Below are 19,540 nucleotides of genomic sequence, written 5' to 3' on the forward strand. Positions count from 1 at the left end.
GAGGGCGTTGGGGGGGGGGGGCATGGGAAGGTGGGGGGGGGGGTGCGGAGAAGGGGGGTTGGAAGAGATATAAAACACATGGACACTGCCAGAACTTCCAGGAAAGAAAGAAGTCGGTATTTCAAAAAAAGTGTATCTGGGGTGAATTAACGGGGGTAGAAAAGATCAAGGTTTTGGATGGGGCAAGATAAGAGATAGTGGCTTGGGTGTAAGAACAGTGGGGAAAGCACATACATCATCAGGGTGATTTGTGCACATGTATAAAATGACCAAAAAAGATTTGAAATTAGAAGAAATGTTTTATTTATTATCCTCGCCAGAGGAGAGGGTATTGCATTTGGGTCCGTTTGTTTGTCTGTCCTCACAAAACGTGAGTATGTGTATTACTTATACATTCGACCTTTTCAAACCTTAAGACCCTTTACGACCCCTGAGACTCTGAAACCTTAAAAACTATGAGACTCATTAAGACCACGAAAACCCTAAAAATCACGAAGACACATGCACAAAGACCCTTAAAATTCTTAGGACCCCAAAGTCCCCGAAGTGCAATTCCATCATCAGTAACGTTACATTTTAAGAAAAAGAAGCACAGCTATTTGGACTCCAGAATATCAACAGGAAAGCTTTTCAATTCTCCACTATGGAACAATCGACCCATCTTACCAAGACCTATTACACAGTAAGAATTAAAAACAGCGAGACCTGTATGTGCGAGATATGATTGGAACTTTATTGTTCGTTAGTAACATTTCGCAAAAAAAAAAACTTGGATAAAATTTGATGGCTTTGCATAAAAAATTCCTCACCGGGATAAGGCAGAAACAAAGTGAAATATTTTCTCATTGCTAGTTTAATGGTTAGTGTTTTAGCATATAAGATATCATATAAACTATAAACATGTATTTTTGGCAGAGTACACCATTTACACCATTTAGATCGAGTTCACCATTTTACACCATTTACATCGAAGCCGGTAGACCATTTACGTAAAAAAACATATATTTTGGCATTCAAACTATTTTCAGCATTTTTAAGCATGAGCCAAAAATGTTTGTCAGTCACTTTACTGTTAGTAATGTTACCATTTGTCCATCCCAGGAAAATTAATGAAAAATCCTATTTTACTCACAATTTCTGAGGAGATAGATCTTTTCTGCAAAGAATATACAGTCGTGGCCAAAAATATTGGTGTCTTGCACTTTTTTTCAAATAACTCACAATTTTCTCTAAAAATAAGTTGAAATTGACGAAAATATTAGGTCTCCACAATTCTTTATTTCACTGTTAACATTACAGAACCGTTGTTTTTGATTCAGAACTTAATATATCCTTTTAAATCAGAAAATAAAAAGAAATGACATTGACAAAATTATTGACACCCGAGACTTAATATTTGGTAGCACGGCCTTTGGACAAAATAAATGCAGTCAAATGCTTCCTTCAGCCATGAATGAGCTTCCTACACCTCTCTCCTGGCAGATTGGCCCACTCTTCTTGTGCAAACTGCTCCATTTCTCCCAGATTTGAAGGGTGCCTTCTCCCAACTGCTGTTTTCAGATCTCCCCAGAGGTGTTCAAATGAATTTCGATCTGGACTCATTGATGGCCACTTCAAACAGTCCAGCGTTTTGTCTTAAACCATTCCTGGGTGCTTTTGGAAGTGTGTTTGGGGCATTGTCCTGCTGCAAGACCCATGACCTTCGACGGAGACCCAGCTTTCTGACACTGGGTTGAACATTGTACTCCAAAATGTCTTGGTAATCTCCTGATTTCATGATGCCATGCACACATTCAAGGCACCCAGTGCCAGAGGCAGCACAGCAACACCAAAACATCACTGAACCTCCTCCATGTTTGATTGCAGGGAAGGTGTTTTTTTTTGTAGACTTAATTTTGTTTTCTGTAAACATAGAGATGATGTGCTTTACCAAAAAGCTCTGATTTGGTCTCATATGTTGAAAGGACATTCTCCCAGAAGGATTTTGGCTTGTTCATGTGTTTGGCAAACTCCAGTTGAGCTTTCTTATGTTTGTCTCTCAGCAGTGGGGTCCTCCTGGGTTTCCTACCATGGAACTCCCTTTCATCGAGTTGGCGATGGATGGTGCGATTAAAAACTGTCGTACCTTGTGTCTGAAGGTCAGCTTGAATCTGTTTGGCAGTTGATTAAGGTGCATTCTTCCACCATTCAAACAATCCTTCACTGCAATCTTCGATCAAGCTTTCTCTTGCAGCCACGTCCAGGGAGGTTGGCTACAGTGCCATGGGACTTAAACTTCCTGAAAACATTGCGTACCGTGGACACAGGAACATCAAGATCTCTGGAGATGGACTTGTAGCCTTCAGATTGTCCATGCTTGGCTACAATCTTGTGTCTGACCTCTTCAGACAATTCTCTGGTTTCCTTTATTTTATCCATGCTCATTGCGGTACACACAGCGACACAAAACAGCAAAATAACTCCTTTTCTCTGTTCAATCAAAACAGAACTGAGAACTCAAAACAGAACTCTATTCAAATTCAGAATGACACAAAACCGCTTCCGCTCTTAATATCACTGTCACAAAGTGACTCTGCCTTGCCCGCCAATGCCAGGTACGTTGGCTAGTATATTGATGTAGCTCTTTCTAACCTTCTGACCTTCAGGGTGTTGTAGAAAGCTGAAACTTTGTGTGCCACCAGACATGGAAGCCGGTACACCAGGAAAAATCACAGAACCATCGGAAAGCGTCCATAAATAAAACTTTACTTTAAAAACCATAAACATATGTAAAAAAAAAGAAAAAAAACAATATCAAAGTAAACTGTGAATTAAACATGACAATAATGTCAGTAAATGAAAAAGATGAAAGAGCGACCGTAAATTTTTTTTACCGTAAACAACAATAAACACGTCTGTAAAAAAAACCACAATTGATATCTAAGTATTTGAAAATAGTAATTTTCATAACTGTAAACCATGAAATAAGCATGACAATATCATCTGCTAATGAAAGAAAACCGACAATAGATGAAAATTTATGTAAAGAAACCGTAAACGCATCCATAAAAAAAACCTCAATCGATATCTTGCATTTCAAAATTGTAATTTATATAACTAAACGGTGAAATAAAATCTCAATGAAAATTGACGTAAAAACTGCAAACGTCACCGTAAAGTAAATAAATAAAATAATAAATAACCGAAATTAATATCTCGCAACACATTGGGCGGTGTTGTTTGCCCATAATCATAAAGCTTCTATTTATTATGTACCTACGAACGAAGCATGGTTTGTATTATATGCCTGACGTCGTGAAGATCTTCACCAATGATTGCATTCACACAAGTTTTAGCTTTTGTTTTATCTCAGGAATGTCGAATTTATCAACAACCTCGGTGATTTGGTGAAGTTTGATAAAAATGGAGATCCATCTGGAAACTCGTATGAATTGATTAACTGGCAATTAGATGAGAGTGGTCAAGTGCAGTTTAAAGTCGTTGGTGATTTTAAGTCTTCGGCTCTTCCAGAGAAGCAACTCCACATCTTCAACAAAACGATCTTATGGAATGATGGAACACACAAGGAAAGTAGCTCTTCAATAGATTGTGATATGTATTTATATGCATTTTTGCACATTTAAACGGTCATTGTTTTTGAGTTTGATGGCAAATTCAGTTTAAGTTTATCTGTAAATAATTTTGACAATGGTGAAAAGTACAAATTAAGTTCTCATGTTCATGAAATCATTAATTTTATTTCACAGGTTCCAAGATCTGTATGCAGTGATCCTTGCAAACCAAGTACACGAAAAGTCAGGCAGAAAGGAGAACCTTTCTGTTGTTTTGACTGCATTCCCTGTGGTGATGGAACATACTCTAACATAACTGGTATGCCCCTCCAATTAATATTTACACATATTTCCATATTTTTTACACCACTTTTTACACCTTTGTCTTTTTTAGTAGTGCTGGAAAGCTCTTGGAGAAGCAGGTTGACAAATTGGATGCCAGGCAAAGACATTATGGTACTTTATCCTGAATTACAAGGACATTTGGATACAATAGACAAACACAATTATCATATGTGGTTTAAACCTTGGTATCCTCCATCCCTGACCAGGGGTTCAAATGGGAATACTAACAGCCAACCCCGTTTTTTTCATTTTGTGATCGAATTAAGACATAGGAACATTGTGGAAACTGATGGAAATAATAAAAACGAAAGGAAATTCACTTTAGTTATTCAGTTATTTCAAAGGGTTTGATGTGGAAGAGTGATGACATTGTTGAATTATTAGGTGTACCGGAAAGTAAGGTCGTTTGTCAAAAAGGAATGAATACACAGCTTAAAAATGACAATACTTTACAGTAAAACTAATGTTTTAATCACACCGGCTTATTTGATAGATTAATTTATCCCAACCTGAAGGGGTATAGTGATAGTAAACGATTTAAATACAGATATATATATATCTATATATGTATGTATGTATGTATGTATGTATGTATGTATGTATGTATATATATATATATATATATATATATATATATATATATATATATATATATATATATATATATATATATATATATATATATATATATATATGTATATATATATGTACCATCACATGAAAAAGTAAGTACATCCCACGTGAAGTTTTTTGACTTTTTCAACATATTTCAACATACAGCTATTTGATCTTCATTTGAACAATATTGACAGATAAAGGTGATATAATATAACAAATATCATGAAACATTTACATTTTGCAGTCCATTGTATAATTTAAATAGACATAAATGCAAATTTCGCATGAGGAAAAAGTATTTATCTAGCCCAGTTGCGAGGCGACTATCTCTTTTCCCGTGGGATGCGACTCGTACATTAACGCACAAAAGTTAACACTTTTTAATATAATTTCAGAACTACTCTATTTGCTGATACAAACTTACTAATAATTAAAAAGTGCTTGATCTATAGTTTAAATCATTGAGTATACCTGTTAAAGTATAAATCCATTTCAAAAGTAATAGAAATCATAGAAAAGTCTTTTGGAAAACAAAGAATGCTTTTTCAAGCTTTTAATTAACGGATAGTACGTCACATAACGGATTCGGCCTTCATAACTTGATAAGAAGTTTTCCAAAAGAGATACAACTGCGGGAAGCTTTTCCCAATCTGATACATATGCATTGAATGCTGAATACACCGCTTATTTGTTGACTACAAAGTACATTTATTTGTTCTACAGATAACAACAAAAGAAAACTATTCTTTTGTACTTGTCTGTTTAATTGCAGAAGGGAGAAAATATGAGCAGCCTGGTCGCCCCCGGCAACCAGAGAAGGGAACGATTTATGACACTGCTCTGGAGTTTCTCAGTAAAGAAAAATGGAAAGGACTGGTAGAGCTTTTACAAAACAATTAACGCTGATTAATATATACAGTGCGTATCAAAAAAAAGGTAATCCGAATTCAAGGGGTTAATATGCAAAGGTTATTTATTTTGACAATTTGCACGTGGTTTACTCATTAAGAGGAGATCCTCCGCTTTCCATTGATACCTTCCATGCATCATTTCTGTCACACATGACCGAGAACATGTTCACTGAAAATAACAAGTTCACATCGTATTTTTACAAGTTTGGCTAGTCGATGCAAGTCAGGATAATTGGTGCAAAATGAACGTAAGATGTGAACTTTTCTCAGGAATGATTGGCCTTTATGCACCCACACCTTCAACATGTCCACCTCACCTTTCAACACAAAGCTCACAGCGGAGGAACATGCCCTGAACTGCTCGTCTCACCATAGCCGGGTCATTGCGCAAAACATCCACTTCATGTCCAATACAGCCCTGCAATTCGTCAAGATCACAGGGAGGAGTTACGAACACCTTGTTCTTTAAATGTCCCCAAAGGAAATAATCACATTGTGTGAGGTCAGGTGATCTTGGCGGCCAGTCCACTGCATGGTTGAGGGTGATGACGCGGTCTCCAAAGAGTTCCATCAGTTGATCTCGTACAGCTATAAGACGATGTGCTGGGGCGCCGTCTTGGGCCCACCAGAGATATCTGAAGACACCATGAACCTGTCGCTCAAAGTTCTCCTAGAGCTGCGGTAAAACTTCATCCTTGATCATCTGCAGATGCCTGTTACCATGGACATTCCTTTGAAAGAAAAATGGTCCGATCACCTGACCACTTCCACAAAGTCCCAACCAAACAGTCCACTTTTGTCTATTCATGCTGGTGTCAAAATTAAATTCCGGAGGTTGTCCTGTTGGTGCATATTCAAGAACATGATGGGTATTGACTTTGCCATCCATGGCGAAAGCAACTTCGTTGCTGATAACGAGATACCGCAGGAAATTGACATCTGCTTTGCAACGTGCTATCACCCATCTGGCAAGCAGCAGCTTCCTGGCAAAATCCCCTGGCATAAGTTGATGCCAGATGTGAATCCGATATGGATGTTGGTGGAGGTCCAGTCTTGTGATTCGGTTGAATGTTGCCGAAGGCAATCCCGTCCCATTTCGTCTTGTGCTGGTATCCCTAGGATGCTCCAAAACTTGCTGCCTTACTGCTGCAATGTTCATTTCCAATCGACCAGTGCGCCTCCTACCAGAATTCTCCTTGTTGCGGTTGTGGCTAGTGCCATGCTCTTGGTATTTTCTGACATTCGCCCAGATGATTTTGGCTGCTGGAGGCTCCCGTTCATTTGAGACTGGTGTTGGCTTACTCCTCAGTCACATTTGCTCTATGGCTAGGATACGGCGGACGTACCCCCCCCTAAATTGACAGAAACGTGCAGCGGCCGCAGAGTTTCTGAGGTGGCCTCAGGGTGGCCCTAGGGCGTATGGCTATCTTTTACAGGCCGTAGGGGGTCGCCGTGGAATTATAGCGCGGAGTTATAACTTTTTTCATTTCTAGGTTGGCTGTAGCAATTCGACAAGCCGTAGCCATGACAACTGTAAGTGTTGTTATACATATGAAAAAGAACTGGTATATATACCCACTCGTTACCGTCCGTCTGGCCACACGTTCGGCTTAGGGCCCCCCTGCGATCGCCTTGCGGGCACCTTGAGGCTACCTTGCGTCTGCCTTGAAAATTCTATGGCCGCCGCAGGGACGCCCTAAGGTCACCGTGCAACATCAAATCAAAGACCGTACGGCACCCCCACGTTTTCGGTCTCCACAATTTCTAAATACCCCGTGCGGCTACCCGAAAATAAAAACATATGTGACTGCTACATTGTGTGACCGTGGAAATACTGCGGCCGCCCTATTTTTTTTTAATTTTTTTTGTATACAAGATCGAGGCTCGTGAAAGAGCTAACATTAATCACACAAAAAGACAAACCGACACACAAAACACAAAAAACAAGGGGAGTGGCAGACAAGATGGGGAGAGAGGGGGAAGGACACAAAAGAGAGGGGGAAGAGGGGGAAGGACACAAACACAACATTTGAGAGCAGGGACATCGGGAGGACTTGGGGGGAGGTGGGAGAGGAATAAAACATATGAACACTGCAAGGACTCTGGGGTGAATTACCGGGGGTAGAAAAGATCAAGGTTTTCGATGGGGGAAGATAAGAGATGGTGGTGAACAGCTGTTTTAAAGACCTGGAGGGAGGAGTGGGATTGAAGGAAATGGGGGAGTTTGTTCCAGAGGCGGGAGAAAAGGGGAATGAAAGAGTGAAGGTGAGCAGAGAGCCTAGACTTTGGCAGTTTAACCATAAGAGGGTTGCAGGCAGATCTTGTGCGACCTGAAGGAATATTGGGAGGACAGAGCACAGAGAGAGCTGGGGGGGCAAGGCCGGAGAGGAGTCGGTAGAAGACAGAAAGACCACCAACCTGCCTGCGGTGAGTGAGTGAAAGGCCCTCGGTGTTGACTACATCGCAGGAGATTCCAATGATTCTGAAAGCTTTGGCCTCAACAGCGTGAAGCCGAGCAAGGTGTGAGGCAGGAGCACCAGCCCAGAGGGGGGAACAGTATTCCATTGAGCTGCGGATGAAAGCCTTGTATGTGGTGAGGAGCTCAGGTGTGCCAAGGAAGGACTTCACACGACGGAGGATGCCCAGTCGGCGACTGGCTTTGGAGGCTAGCTTGGAAATGTGGTTTTCCCAAGAAAGATCATGGCAGATAGTGAGACCCAAAAGCTTGAGCGACAGAACTTCTTGGAGAGGATTGTTGAGAAAGTAGATGGGAGGGTTGTCCAGTCGGTCCTTTCGGAGAGACATTGTAAGAGTGTGAGATTTGTCAGGATTGAAAGACATGTTCCACTTGTTTGACCAGTCTGTGATTTTGTCCAGGTCTGCAGAGAGTGAGGAGGCTGCAGACTGCTGATCTGAGGGATGAGGAATGGAGCGACAGAGAGTAGAGTCGTCAGCAAAGAGATAGAGAGGATTTTCAAGAGAGTCAGAGAGATCATTGATGAAGACCAGAAAAAGCACAGGGCCCAGAACACTACCTTGGGGAACTCCAGCCTGAACAGGAAGAGGAGATGAGAGAAACCCATTCAGGGCCACACGTTGACTACGACCAGAGAGGAAGTCCGCCAGCCATGCGTGGAGATTTCCATGGATACCAAAGGAGGAGAGTTTGGTGAGCAGAGCAGGGTGCCAGACCATATCGAAGGCACGTGAAATGTCAAGGGAGACAGCTCTAATTTCCTGTTTGGCGTTGAGGACCTCCATCCATTGTTGAGAAAGCAGAAGCAGCATGTCCAGAGTAGAGTGACCAGGTCTGAAACCAAATTGGTGATCAGAGATCAAGCCATTGGAGAAGAGGAAAGATTTAATATCTGAAGCAATGATGGATTCCATGACTTTGCTGATAATTGGGAGAAGGCTGATTGGTCTGTAGTTGCTGGGATCTGTTTTTGCCCCTTTTTTGTGCAAACCGGTGATGTTGGCTGATTTCCAAGCAGATGGCAGATGACCTTGAGCAAAAGAGAGGGTGAAGAGAACAGAAAGAGGGAGTGAAAGAGCAGAAGAACATGATTTTAGGACCCGTGGGCTGATGCCGTCAGGAGCAGTTGCAGAATCAGAGTCGAGGGTTGACAGAAACTTTTCCACCTTATCAGGAGGAAAGGACACAGAGTCCAGGAGCAGCTGGGTACGGTGGGTACAGAGAGGGATGGGTTTGGGACACAAGATTTAGAAGCAAACACAGAGTTGAGGCATTCAGCTTTTTCACGTGCGGAGTCAGCCGTTAAGCCGTTTGAGGTGAGGGAGGGGATGGAGGGGGAACAAACACCAGAAACAGATTTGACCAGACGCCACCAGGATTTGGAAGAGGGAGACAGATAAGAGAGTTCGGTCTTGAGAATGGTGAGATATTGTTTCCTGGCTCTCCTGAGGGTGGACACACACTTGTTTCGGGCTTTTGTGAAAGGAAAGGAAAGGATGATTAGCCCTATAATTCCTAGTGGCCGTAGATTTTTTACACCCTACGGCCGCCGAGCCAAATGTGACTGAAGCATTAGCGGTTAGGGTGCTGGCTTGGGATCCTCAGATCCTGGGTTCGAATCTCGATCGATCGCTGAATTAATGCCAGGTGGGTTGACTCAGCCTGCCATCCTTCCGAGGTCGGCAAATTGAGTACCAGCTTGCTGGGATGAATGAGCCCAGTGTGTACCCCGGTTTAGAATAGGTACACCGTATCCCTGCGCATCGTAAGAGGCGACCAAAGGTTGGCGTCAGGAAGGGCATCCGGCCATAAAAAAAAACAAAAAAACATTGCCTCAAACAGGGAACCATGATTATCATGGGGTCCGCAAGGCTAACCCCCGCTCTAGCAGGGAAAATGGCCTTAAAACGAATATGTATATATATATATATATATATATATATATATATATATATATAATATATATATATATATATATATATATATATATATATATATATATACACAGCAATACCCCGTTTTATGCCATTTCGACCTACGTCAAATCCGACTTTACGCCACTCTTCTGGAGTAAATTTCAGTTCAGCGAACGTCATTATGTGCGATTTTACGTCACTCCTACATCATAATATGAGGACGTGAAAAATATATATTTAAAATAAATAAAATAGTACATAAAAATTAACAACAAAATAAGCTAAAAAAACAATTTAAAATACAATAAAAAGCACATTAAAAATATATAAAAATGTACGTACAGTATACGTACGCATAGCTGCCGGGTCTCATTCAAAACAAAAGCAACGCCATATGCATTTTGTCCTGTGCTGCAGTCGCGTGCTTGCTTTGCCTTTCGCCGTTATTTTTGTGATTATTCCTTTACTGTGTAAAGTTTCCTTTACTGTGTAAAACAACCAACGCAACGTGGCAACGGCGAAACACGACGACGATGCCGGCTCGGACGACCGTCCGTGGCAGACGTCACGTCACGTCACGTCACCGTGCAGAGTGTGCAGTGTCCGCGACGAGGTCAGGTCCCAGGGCCCATGGCCCATGTGAAACGAACGACCGTGTCATGCCTCAGGCAGGGGTGCCTCGCCGGGCACCTCGCCGGCATCCGGCGTCGACGAACCGATCGACCTGTGCATGTGCACATGTGCATGGATTTGCAAATGCCTGCCTGTACATCGTCGTTTCTGCAAATATATCGCATCGTCCAAAAAAAAAGTAGCACGCAACTTCGGCCGCTCGAGGAAAGACGGGGCACGTCTACGACTAGGAGGCGAGCGTCGATCCCCGGTGCGGCCGGGTTCACGGAACCCTGAGCTCGTTCGTTCGTCACAGACGACACGACACGACCACCGGTGAAACTGCTCGGACACGTTGGGTAAAAGCACGCTGTGGTGAAGCGGGCCGCGAAGCCACTCGGCACACAAGCCCGCTCATGGTCGACACGTCCATGCTGGTCACCCCGTTCGAGGAGAAGACCCGACCAATAGAAAGCAACGGAGTGACTCCCGATGGGGAGCAGCAAAGATTCAGGGCGAAGCCGCAGCCTCCTCCAGTTATTTACTCTAGTTTTACGGTGTTTGTCTTCATTTTAACGCATTTTTAAGGCATTACGCCTGGTTTACGTCAAAAACCGAGTTACGTCACAGGGCTTACGGAATGAATTAATGACGTAGGCCAGGGTATTGCTGTACAGTCATGTGAAAAAGCAAGTACACCCCATGTAAAGTTTTGGCTTTTTCAACATATTTCAACATAGCTATTTGATCTTCATTTCAACAATATTGATAGATAAAGGTGATATAATATAACAGATATCGTGAACATTTACATTTTGTAGTCCATTGTATAATTTAAATGAACATAAATGCAAATTTCTCATGTGGAAAAAGTAAGTACACCCTTGGCTCTCATCGGTGGTATTTCCCCCTTTGGCAGAAACAACCTCAAGTACCGTATTTTCCGGTGTATCAACCGCACCCCCGATTTTCGACTTCAAAAAAAAGAAAAAAAAAGAAAAGATTTTCGAGGGGAAAAAAAAAAATCATGAAAATTTAAAATAGAGAAGAGAATAAATAAATAAAATGGAAAGCGAAATATGATGAAAGGAAAGAGAAACTGAAGACAAGAGAAAGAGTGAAAATACATGAAATGAGTTGAAAGAGAATTTAAAAAACATTATAATTATTCTTTCTTGCCAATGTGGGGCGCTGAAAAGGGCCGTTGGGTTTTGGCTCTTGCCAATGTGGGGCCCTGAAAAGGGCCATTGGGTTTAGTCTCTAAAATCCGAAGAAGACCTCGTCATCCGCCCCTCATTGCCTTCTTCTTCTTCGGCATCGTCTCCAGCGTCTGCTTGTTAGTCCGCCAGCGTCTAATGACGGACTCGACGATTCCGAAGTGTCGGCCGGCCGCCCGATTACTAAACTCTTCTGCAAACCTGCAGGCACGGAGCTTGAAAGCTGCTGTGAATGATCGCGGTGCCATCTCGTGGTCTTGGTCAGGATAGAAGCGAATGGTGAAGCTTGGTCTTGGTCAGGATAGAAGCGAATGGTGAATCTTGGTCTTGATAGCTCTAACAGGATAGAACGAATGGTGAAACTCCCCGTTGACCTCTCCGTATGTATGTAGACAATAGGTACGTCATAATGTCCCATGCAAAACATCCTGTTTACCATGTTGACGCTTTTGTTTTGTGACTTAATCCTGTCTTTATTTAGAACACTCTATTCATTATGTGACCTGTCATTCAAAGAGGACTAGTGAAAGTACACATTTTCACAAACACGCATAGAAAAATCAAATATTACAATCTTCAAACTTTATTGTATTTTGACTGGCAGCAGTAATCGGCGTTGAACCTACCTTAGTAAAGTAATTGACGATTATTCATCATTGTATCCCCACAACCCCAAAGTAATATAAAGATTACGTCCCGTTGATATGATAGTTTTTCAATGCACAAATTTTTCTGTTACTGTGTATCAACCGCACCCCCTTTTTCGGGTTTTCCCATCGGTAAAAACCCGCGGTTGATACACCGGAAAATACGGTAGGCGTTTCTTATAACTGTCTACCAGTCTCTGACATGGACTGGGAGAAATTTTTGCGCACTCCTCCATGCCAAATTATTTCAGCTGTGCGATGTTTGAGGTGTTTCTTGCATGCACAGCTCGTTTCAAATCCCCCCACAACATCTCGATGGGATTTAGATCCGGCCTTTGACTCAGCCATTCCAGAACCATCCATTTCTTTCTTTTCAGCCATTCCTTGGTGGATTCACTGGTATGTTGAGGGTCAATGTCATGTTGCAAGTTCCACCTTCCGTTGAGCTTCAACTTTCCGACAGATGGCCTCACATTATCCTCAAGCACCCTCTGGTACAATGAAGAATTCATAGTGGATTCTATGATGGTGAGCTGCCCAGGCCCTGATGCAGCAAAGCTGCCCCAAACCATAATATTTCAACCACCATGCTTTACAGTTGGTATCAGGTTCTTGTGGTCAAATGCTGTCTATGGTTTTCGCCAAACACGTCTTCTGGTACTGTGGCCAAATAGCTCTACCTTTGTCTCATCTGTCCAGAGCACATTGTTCCAGAAGTGCTGGTCTTTGCCTAGGTGTTCATTGGCAAACTTTAGTCTTGCCCTGATGTTCTTTCTGGACAGCAAAGGTTTCCTCCTGGCACACCTCCAATGTAGATCAAAGTTGTGCCGCCTCTTTCTAATGGTAGACTCATGCACTTTGACATCAACAGTGGCAAGAGCTACCTGTAGGTCCCGTGATGACATTCTGGGGTTCTTAGAGACTTCTTTCAGCATCTTGCGGTCTGCTCTTGGGCTGAACTTGTTGGGCCGGCCTGGCCTGAACAAGTTGGCAGTTGTTTGGAATCTTCTCCACTTGTCGATGATCTTCCGGACAGTCGAATGACTGATTTCAAATTGTTTGTAGATCTTTTTAAATCCCTTCCCAGACTCGTAGGCATCCATAACCTTCTTTCTGAAGGCCTCAGAGAGCTCTTTTGATCTAGGCATGGTGATGCCACACACTTCAACAACAAAGAGCAAACCAAACTAAATGTCTGAGGGTTAAATAAGACAGGTTCGTCCAAGATCCTCTCTAACGATATTCTACTCATTTGCACCGGAGCTGGTGCACCTGATTCTAATTTTAGGTATTTGAAGTAGTGATAAATGTCAGGGTGTACTTACTTTTTCCACATGGGAAATTTGCATTTATGTTTTTTAAATTATACAATGGACTAGAAAATGTAAATGTTTAATGATATTTGTTATATTATATCACCTTTATCTATCAATATTGTTGAAATGAAGATCAAATAGCTGTATGTTGAAATATGTTCAAAAAGTCAAAACTTTACATGGGGTTGTACTTACTTTTTCACATGACTAAATATATATATATATATATATATATATATATATATATATATATATATATATATATATATATATATATATATACACAAAGAATTAAGTTAAGCACCCCTCCCGTTTTTGTACAACCTCGCACATTACAAGTTTGTTGTCGTCAAAACAGTGTAATATACCCATGATATTGCTATATTTTCTGGAGAAGTGATATTATGGTCACATAAAAACATAACAATCATGCCGTTTTCAATATTTTATTCTGAATAATTTAAGGTGAAATTTTTTGGGAATTTTAGGCATATTTTCACCTCAATTTAAGTATGGAGCTATAGGTCCATCACGGACAGTGTGGATGACGTTTATGTTTTCTAACGTACAGTCATTGTTCTGAGAAGACCTCTAGCGATCTTTGCGTCAATAACGTGTGTAGGACCCACGTGATCGGATCACTGACTCAACCCTACGTCTCATAGACCCTGTAAGCCGTCGTATGCGTTGCTGTGGCAGGTTGTTCCATTCCCGATGTAATGCACGTTCCAATTCATCCAGATTGGCTATTGGAGGGACCATCTTCGCAATTTGTCGTCCCAACATGTCCCAAACGTGCTCGAGGGGGTTCAACCTGCCACAGCAACGCATACGACGGCTTACAGGGTCTATGAGACGTAGGGTTGAGTCAGTGATCCGATCACGTGGGTCCTACACACGTTATTGACGCAAAGATCGCTAGAGGGCTTCTCAGAACAATGACTGTACGTTAGAAAACATAAACGTCATCCACACTGTCCGTGATGGACCTATAGCTCCATACTTAAATTGAGGTGAAAATATGCCTAAAATTCCCAAAAAATTGCACCTTAAATTATTCAGAATAAAATATTGAAAACGGCATGATTGTTATGTTTTTATGTGACCATAATATCACTTCTCCAGAAAATATAGCAATATCATGGGTATATTACACTGTTTTGACGACAACAAACTTGTAATGTGCGAGGTTGTAAAAAAACGGGGGGGGGGGGTGCTTAACTTAATTCTTTGTGTATATATACAGACTTGGCATTTAATATGGAATATTTTTTTTCTGGGGGTGAACTTACTTTACAAGATGTCTTAAAACCAAAAGTTCATTGGAATTATGTTGAAATTATTCTACATTTTGTTAATGTGACCTTTAAAAGAAACAAAAACCACATTTGACATTTCAAAACAAATAAATTGATCCTTGAAAGTGATGTAAACTGATATCGAACTCAATTCATGGACAGTACAGTGTTAAACATCTGTGCGTTTTCCAGAAGTATCTCTTTATTTTGCACATTAGTCAAAAATATTTTTAACAAAAACAAATGTTAAATTACGACTGGGATTACGGACAGTAAAATTACAGTTCAGTACTTCGTGTAACCCCCACGAGCATTCAGGAGAGCACGTACACGTTGAGGCATGCTGTTCACGAGATTTGCCAAGGTTTGGACAGGAATCGCTTGCCATGCAGTGACAATAGCCTGCTGCAATTCACGCACAGAGGTCGGCTGCTGGTCCAAGTGGTCGATTTGACGCGTTAATTCTGCCCACAAGTTCTCTATCGGATTCATATTCGGGGACATGGCAGGCCACTCCATACGCTCTACACCACGGTCAGCAAGAAAGTGTTGGATCATGCGAGCACGATGAGGCCGTGCATTGTCATCTTGGAAGACAAAGTTTCCTCGAAAGGTTGCACGAGCAAATGGAAGCAATGTTTCTTCCAGAATGGCCCTGTACTTGAACTGGTTCAGGTTTCCATTCAGAACAACCAGGTCAGTTTTGCCCCCTGTATGAAAAGCAGCCCAAACGGTCACCCCACCACCTCCAGCTTGGACTCCTGGCACTATACAATCTTTGTTGTCGGCTTCATGCACTTGTCTGCGCACTCGGACACGGCCATCTTGACGATAGACCAGAAATCTGGACTTGTCACTGAAGATCACGTGATTCCAGTGTCCTGGCTGCCATTGACGGTGCTCTCTGGCCCACTGCAATCGGCGCTGGCGGTGTTGTCTGGTCAGGCGTGGCTTTCTCAGGGGACGCCTGGCACGATAGCCTGCTTGAACCAGTCGTTGGTTGAATAGCCTTCTGGATACAGGCTCATTTGTCAGTTGCTGCCACTCAGCCCCAAGCCGATTAGCTGACTTGGTACGACCATTGCGGACTAACCGGTGCAGCTGGCGATCATCCCTCCTTGTGGTTCTGCGGGGACGTCCTGGCCTCGGTATTGGAGTAGGGACACCCCTCTGAGCATTTCGTTTCAGGATCTTTGACACCTGACCTTGACTGATGCCATACTGCCGAGCAATAGCACGCTGTTTCATGCCGTAATTTCGTAAAGCCACCACTCCATGACAAACAGCATTGTCGAGTTGACGGACCATCTCCAGAGGAAGCGGCAATAACTTTTGGAGACGTGCAGCAGTTGTTTTCCACTCATACAGAATGCAACAACCCTTGTATACCCGACTGTGAAGCCAATCATCAAATGCACCTGCCCGTACATTTTGCAACGCCACCTGTGATATAATCCTGTTGTTGAATTCTTGCTGCGACAGACAATCAGTGACATGGTTCTTTTAACAAATAAATCACCAAAGTGTAAAAGAAACTCACCAGATTGATATACTGAGTTAAGAAAGTACACCAAAGTCAAGAAAAAAAAAATATTCCATATTAAATGCCAAGTCTGTATATATATATATATATATATATATATATATATATATATATATATATATATATATATAAACGAATCTTAAGCAAGCAATTAAAACTCAAGTGTTTGCAGCAAGCGGTTGAGGTTCAAGAAAATCACTCGCTTCACAAATTAAGCACGTGAATAATTAATTTAATTCGACAACCCTTTAGACCCCTTATACTACACACCTTAGACCCTTTAAACACTTTGGACCCCTTTCAACCCTTTACACCCATTTGACCCCTTACACCTGCTGGACCCATTTGACCCTTTACACTCCTGAGATCCCTTCAACCCTTTCCACCCCTGAGAACACCTTTCGATCCCTTTACACCCCTTAGACCTCTTTAGACCCTTTATACCCCTTTAGAACACTGACACCCCTTAGACTCCTTTCGACCCTTCACACCCTTTAGTCCCCTTTCACCATTTACACCCCTTTTGACCCTCGACACCCCTTTAAACCCCTTAGACTTTTGCAGCCTTTAAACCCTTTCATACCCATTTTGAACCTTTTGAGACATATACATTATACACCTTTTGACACTTTTCAGACCAATTGACTTTTTCAGACACTTTGGCCAATTTAAGACCATTTGGGCACTTTTGACTCCTTTTGCTCTTTCGTCCTTAGACACCTTGAGACCGCATTTTGCACTTTTAAGAACATTGATTAATTTAAACATTTTAGACCACTTGATGACCCTAAAAAAAACTATAGACACTGAGATAATTTCGAAAAAAATTCCTCCCAAAATCAGTTTTGCTGACCTTTTTCGTGCACTATTCGCATCGCATCACATGATGATGAATCTAAACTGATATCTCAAAGTGAAACTGATGTTGAAACGTGAAACTGAAACTACTGATCTATGGATCATTGAATGGGAAACCAGAATGAAATGCTGTGAAAAATTGCTGAAAGCAAAGCTATGGTGAATATATAGAAGGGAGCGGGGGAGGTCTGAGCTGAAGAAACGATGTGGAGAGGGATAGGTGCATCGAGGTAGTCGGTTGTTATGGAAAGAACTTTGGTGATCTTCTAGCAGGCTGTAGGCCCAAAACATGCCTAAACCCGTTTCCCAGCTGAGCTTTCATAATATCACCTTCACTCCCGAGCAGTTCTTCCATGGTACAACAAGTATGGATTGGAAATCTTAGCTGATAGATTGGAGCGAGGTTGTCGAGGTTACCAGCTGCAACCATTGCGACATTTGCTCACTGAATATTTACACTGAATTCCCATTTCTATCAATACACACTCCAAAGGAAATTGCTCATTTTAGGTGAGACATTCATTGACGGGTACCTTTGCTAATATAAATATACACTACTGGTCAAAAGTTTTAGAACACCTCAATTTTTCCAGTTTTTATTGAAATTTACGGAGTTTAATGCCTCAATGCACTCTGAAATTAAGCCTAGAACAAATGAACAATTGGAGATTTAAAAAAAGGCTAACGTACATATTAGCACTGAACATTTCAACCAACCGGATCACTCTATAAACAATATTCAAATATCTACCTCACACTGTACATTTTAACCAACAGGATCACTCTATAAGCAATATTCAAATCTCTACCTCACACTGTACATTTTAATCAACTGGATCACTCTATAAACAATATTCAAATCTGTACCTCACACTGTACGTTTTAACCAACCGGATCACTCTGTAAACAATATTTAAATCTCTACCTCACACTGTACATTTTAACCAACTGGATCACTCGATAAAAGATATTCAAATGTCAACCTCACACTGTACATTTTAATGAACTGGATCACTGTAAACAATATTCAAATCTCGACCTCACACTGTACATTTTAACAAACTGGATCACTCGATAAACGATATTCAAATGCCTACCTCACACTGTACATTTTAATCACCCGGATCACTCTATAAACAATATTCAAATCTGTACCTCACACTGTACATTTTAACCAACTGGATCACTCTGTAAATATAATATTCAAATCTCTACCTCACACTGTACATTTTAATCAACCTGATCACTCGATAAACAATATTCAAATCTCTACCTCACACTGTACATTTTAACCAACCGGATCACTCTATAAACAATATTCAAATCTGTACCTCACACTGTACATTTTAACCAACTGGATCACTCTGTAAATATAATATTCAAATCTCTACCTCACACTGTACATTTTAATCAACCTGATCACTCGATAAACGATATTCAAATGCCTACCTCACACTGTACATTTTAATCACCCGGATCACTCTAGAAACAATATTCAAATTTCTACCTCACACTGTACATTTTAACCAACCGGATCACTCTCCAAACAATATTCAAATCTCTACCTCACACTGCACATTTTAACCAACCGGATCACTCTATCAACAATATTCAAATCTCCACCTCACACTGTACATTTTAATCAACTGGATCACTCTATAAACAATATTGAAATCTCTGCCTCACACTGTACATTTTAACCAACCGGATCACTCTATAAACAATATTCAAATCTCCACCTCACACTGTACATTTTAATCAACTGGATCACTCTATAAACAATATTCAAATTTCTACCTCACACTGTACATTTTAACCAACCGGATCACTCTATAAACAATATTCAAATCTCTGCCTCACACTGTACATTTTAACCAACCAGATCACTCTATCAACAATATTAAAATCTCCACCTCACACTGTACATTTTAATCAACCGGATCACTCGATAAACAATATTCAAATCTCTACCTCACACTGTACATTTTAATCAACCGAATCACTCTGTAAATAATATTCAAATCTCTCCATCACACTGTACATTTTAATGAACTGGATCACTCGACAAACAATATTCAAATCTCTACCTCACACTGTACATTTTAACCAACTGGATCACCCTATAAACGATATTCAAATCTCTACCTCACACTGTACATTTTAACCAACTGGATCACCCTATAAACGATATTCAAATCTCTACCTCACACTGTACATTTTAACCAACTGGAT

This window comes from Myxine glutinosa, chromosome 3, assembly GCF_964187855.1.
Source record: "Myxine glutinosa chromosome 3, kmMyxGlut1.1, whole genome shotgun sequence".
Lineage (NCBI taxonomy): Eukaryota > Metazoa > Chordata > Myxini > Myxiniformes > Myxinidae > Myxine > Myxine glutinosa.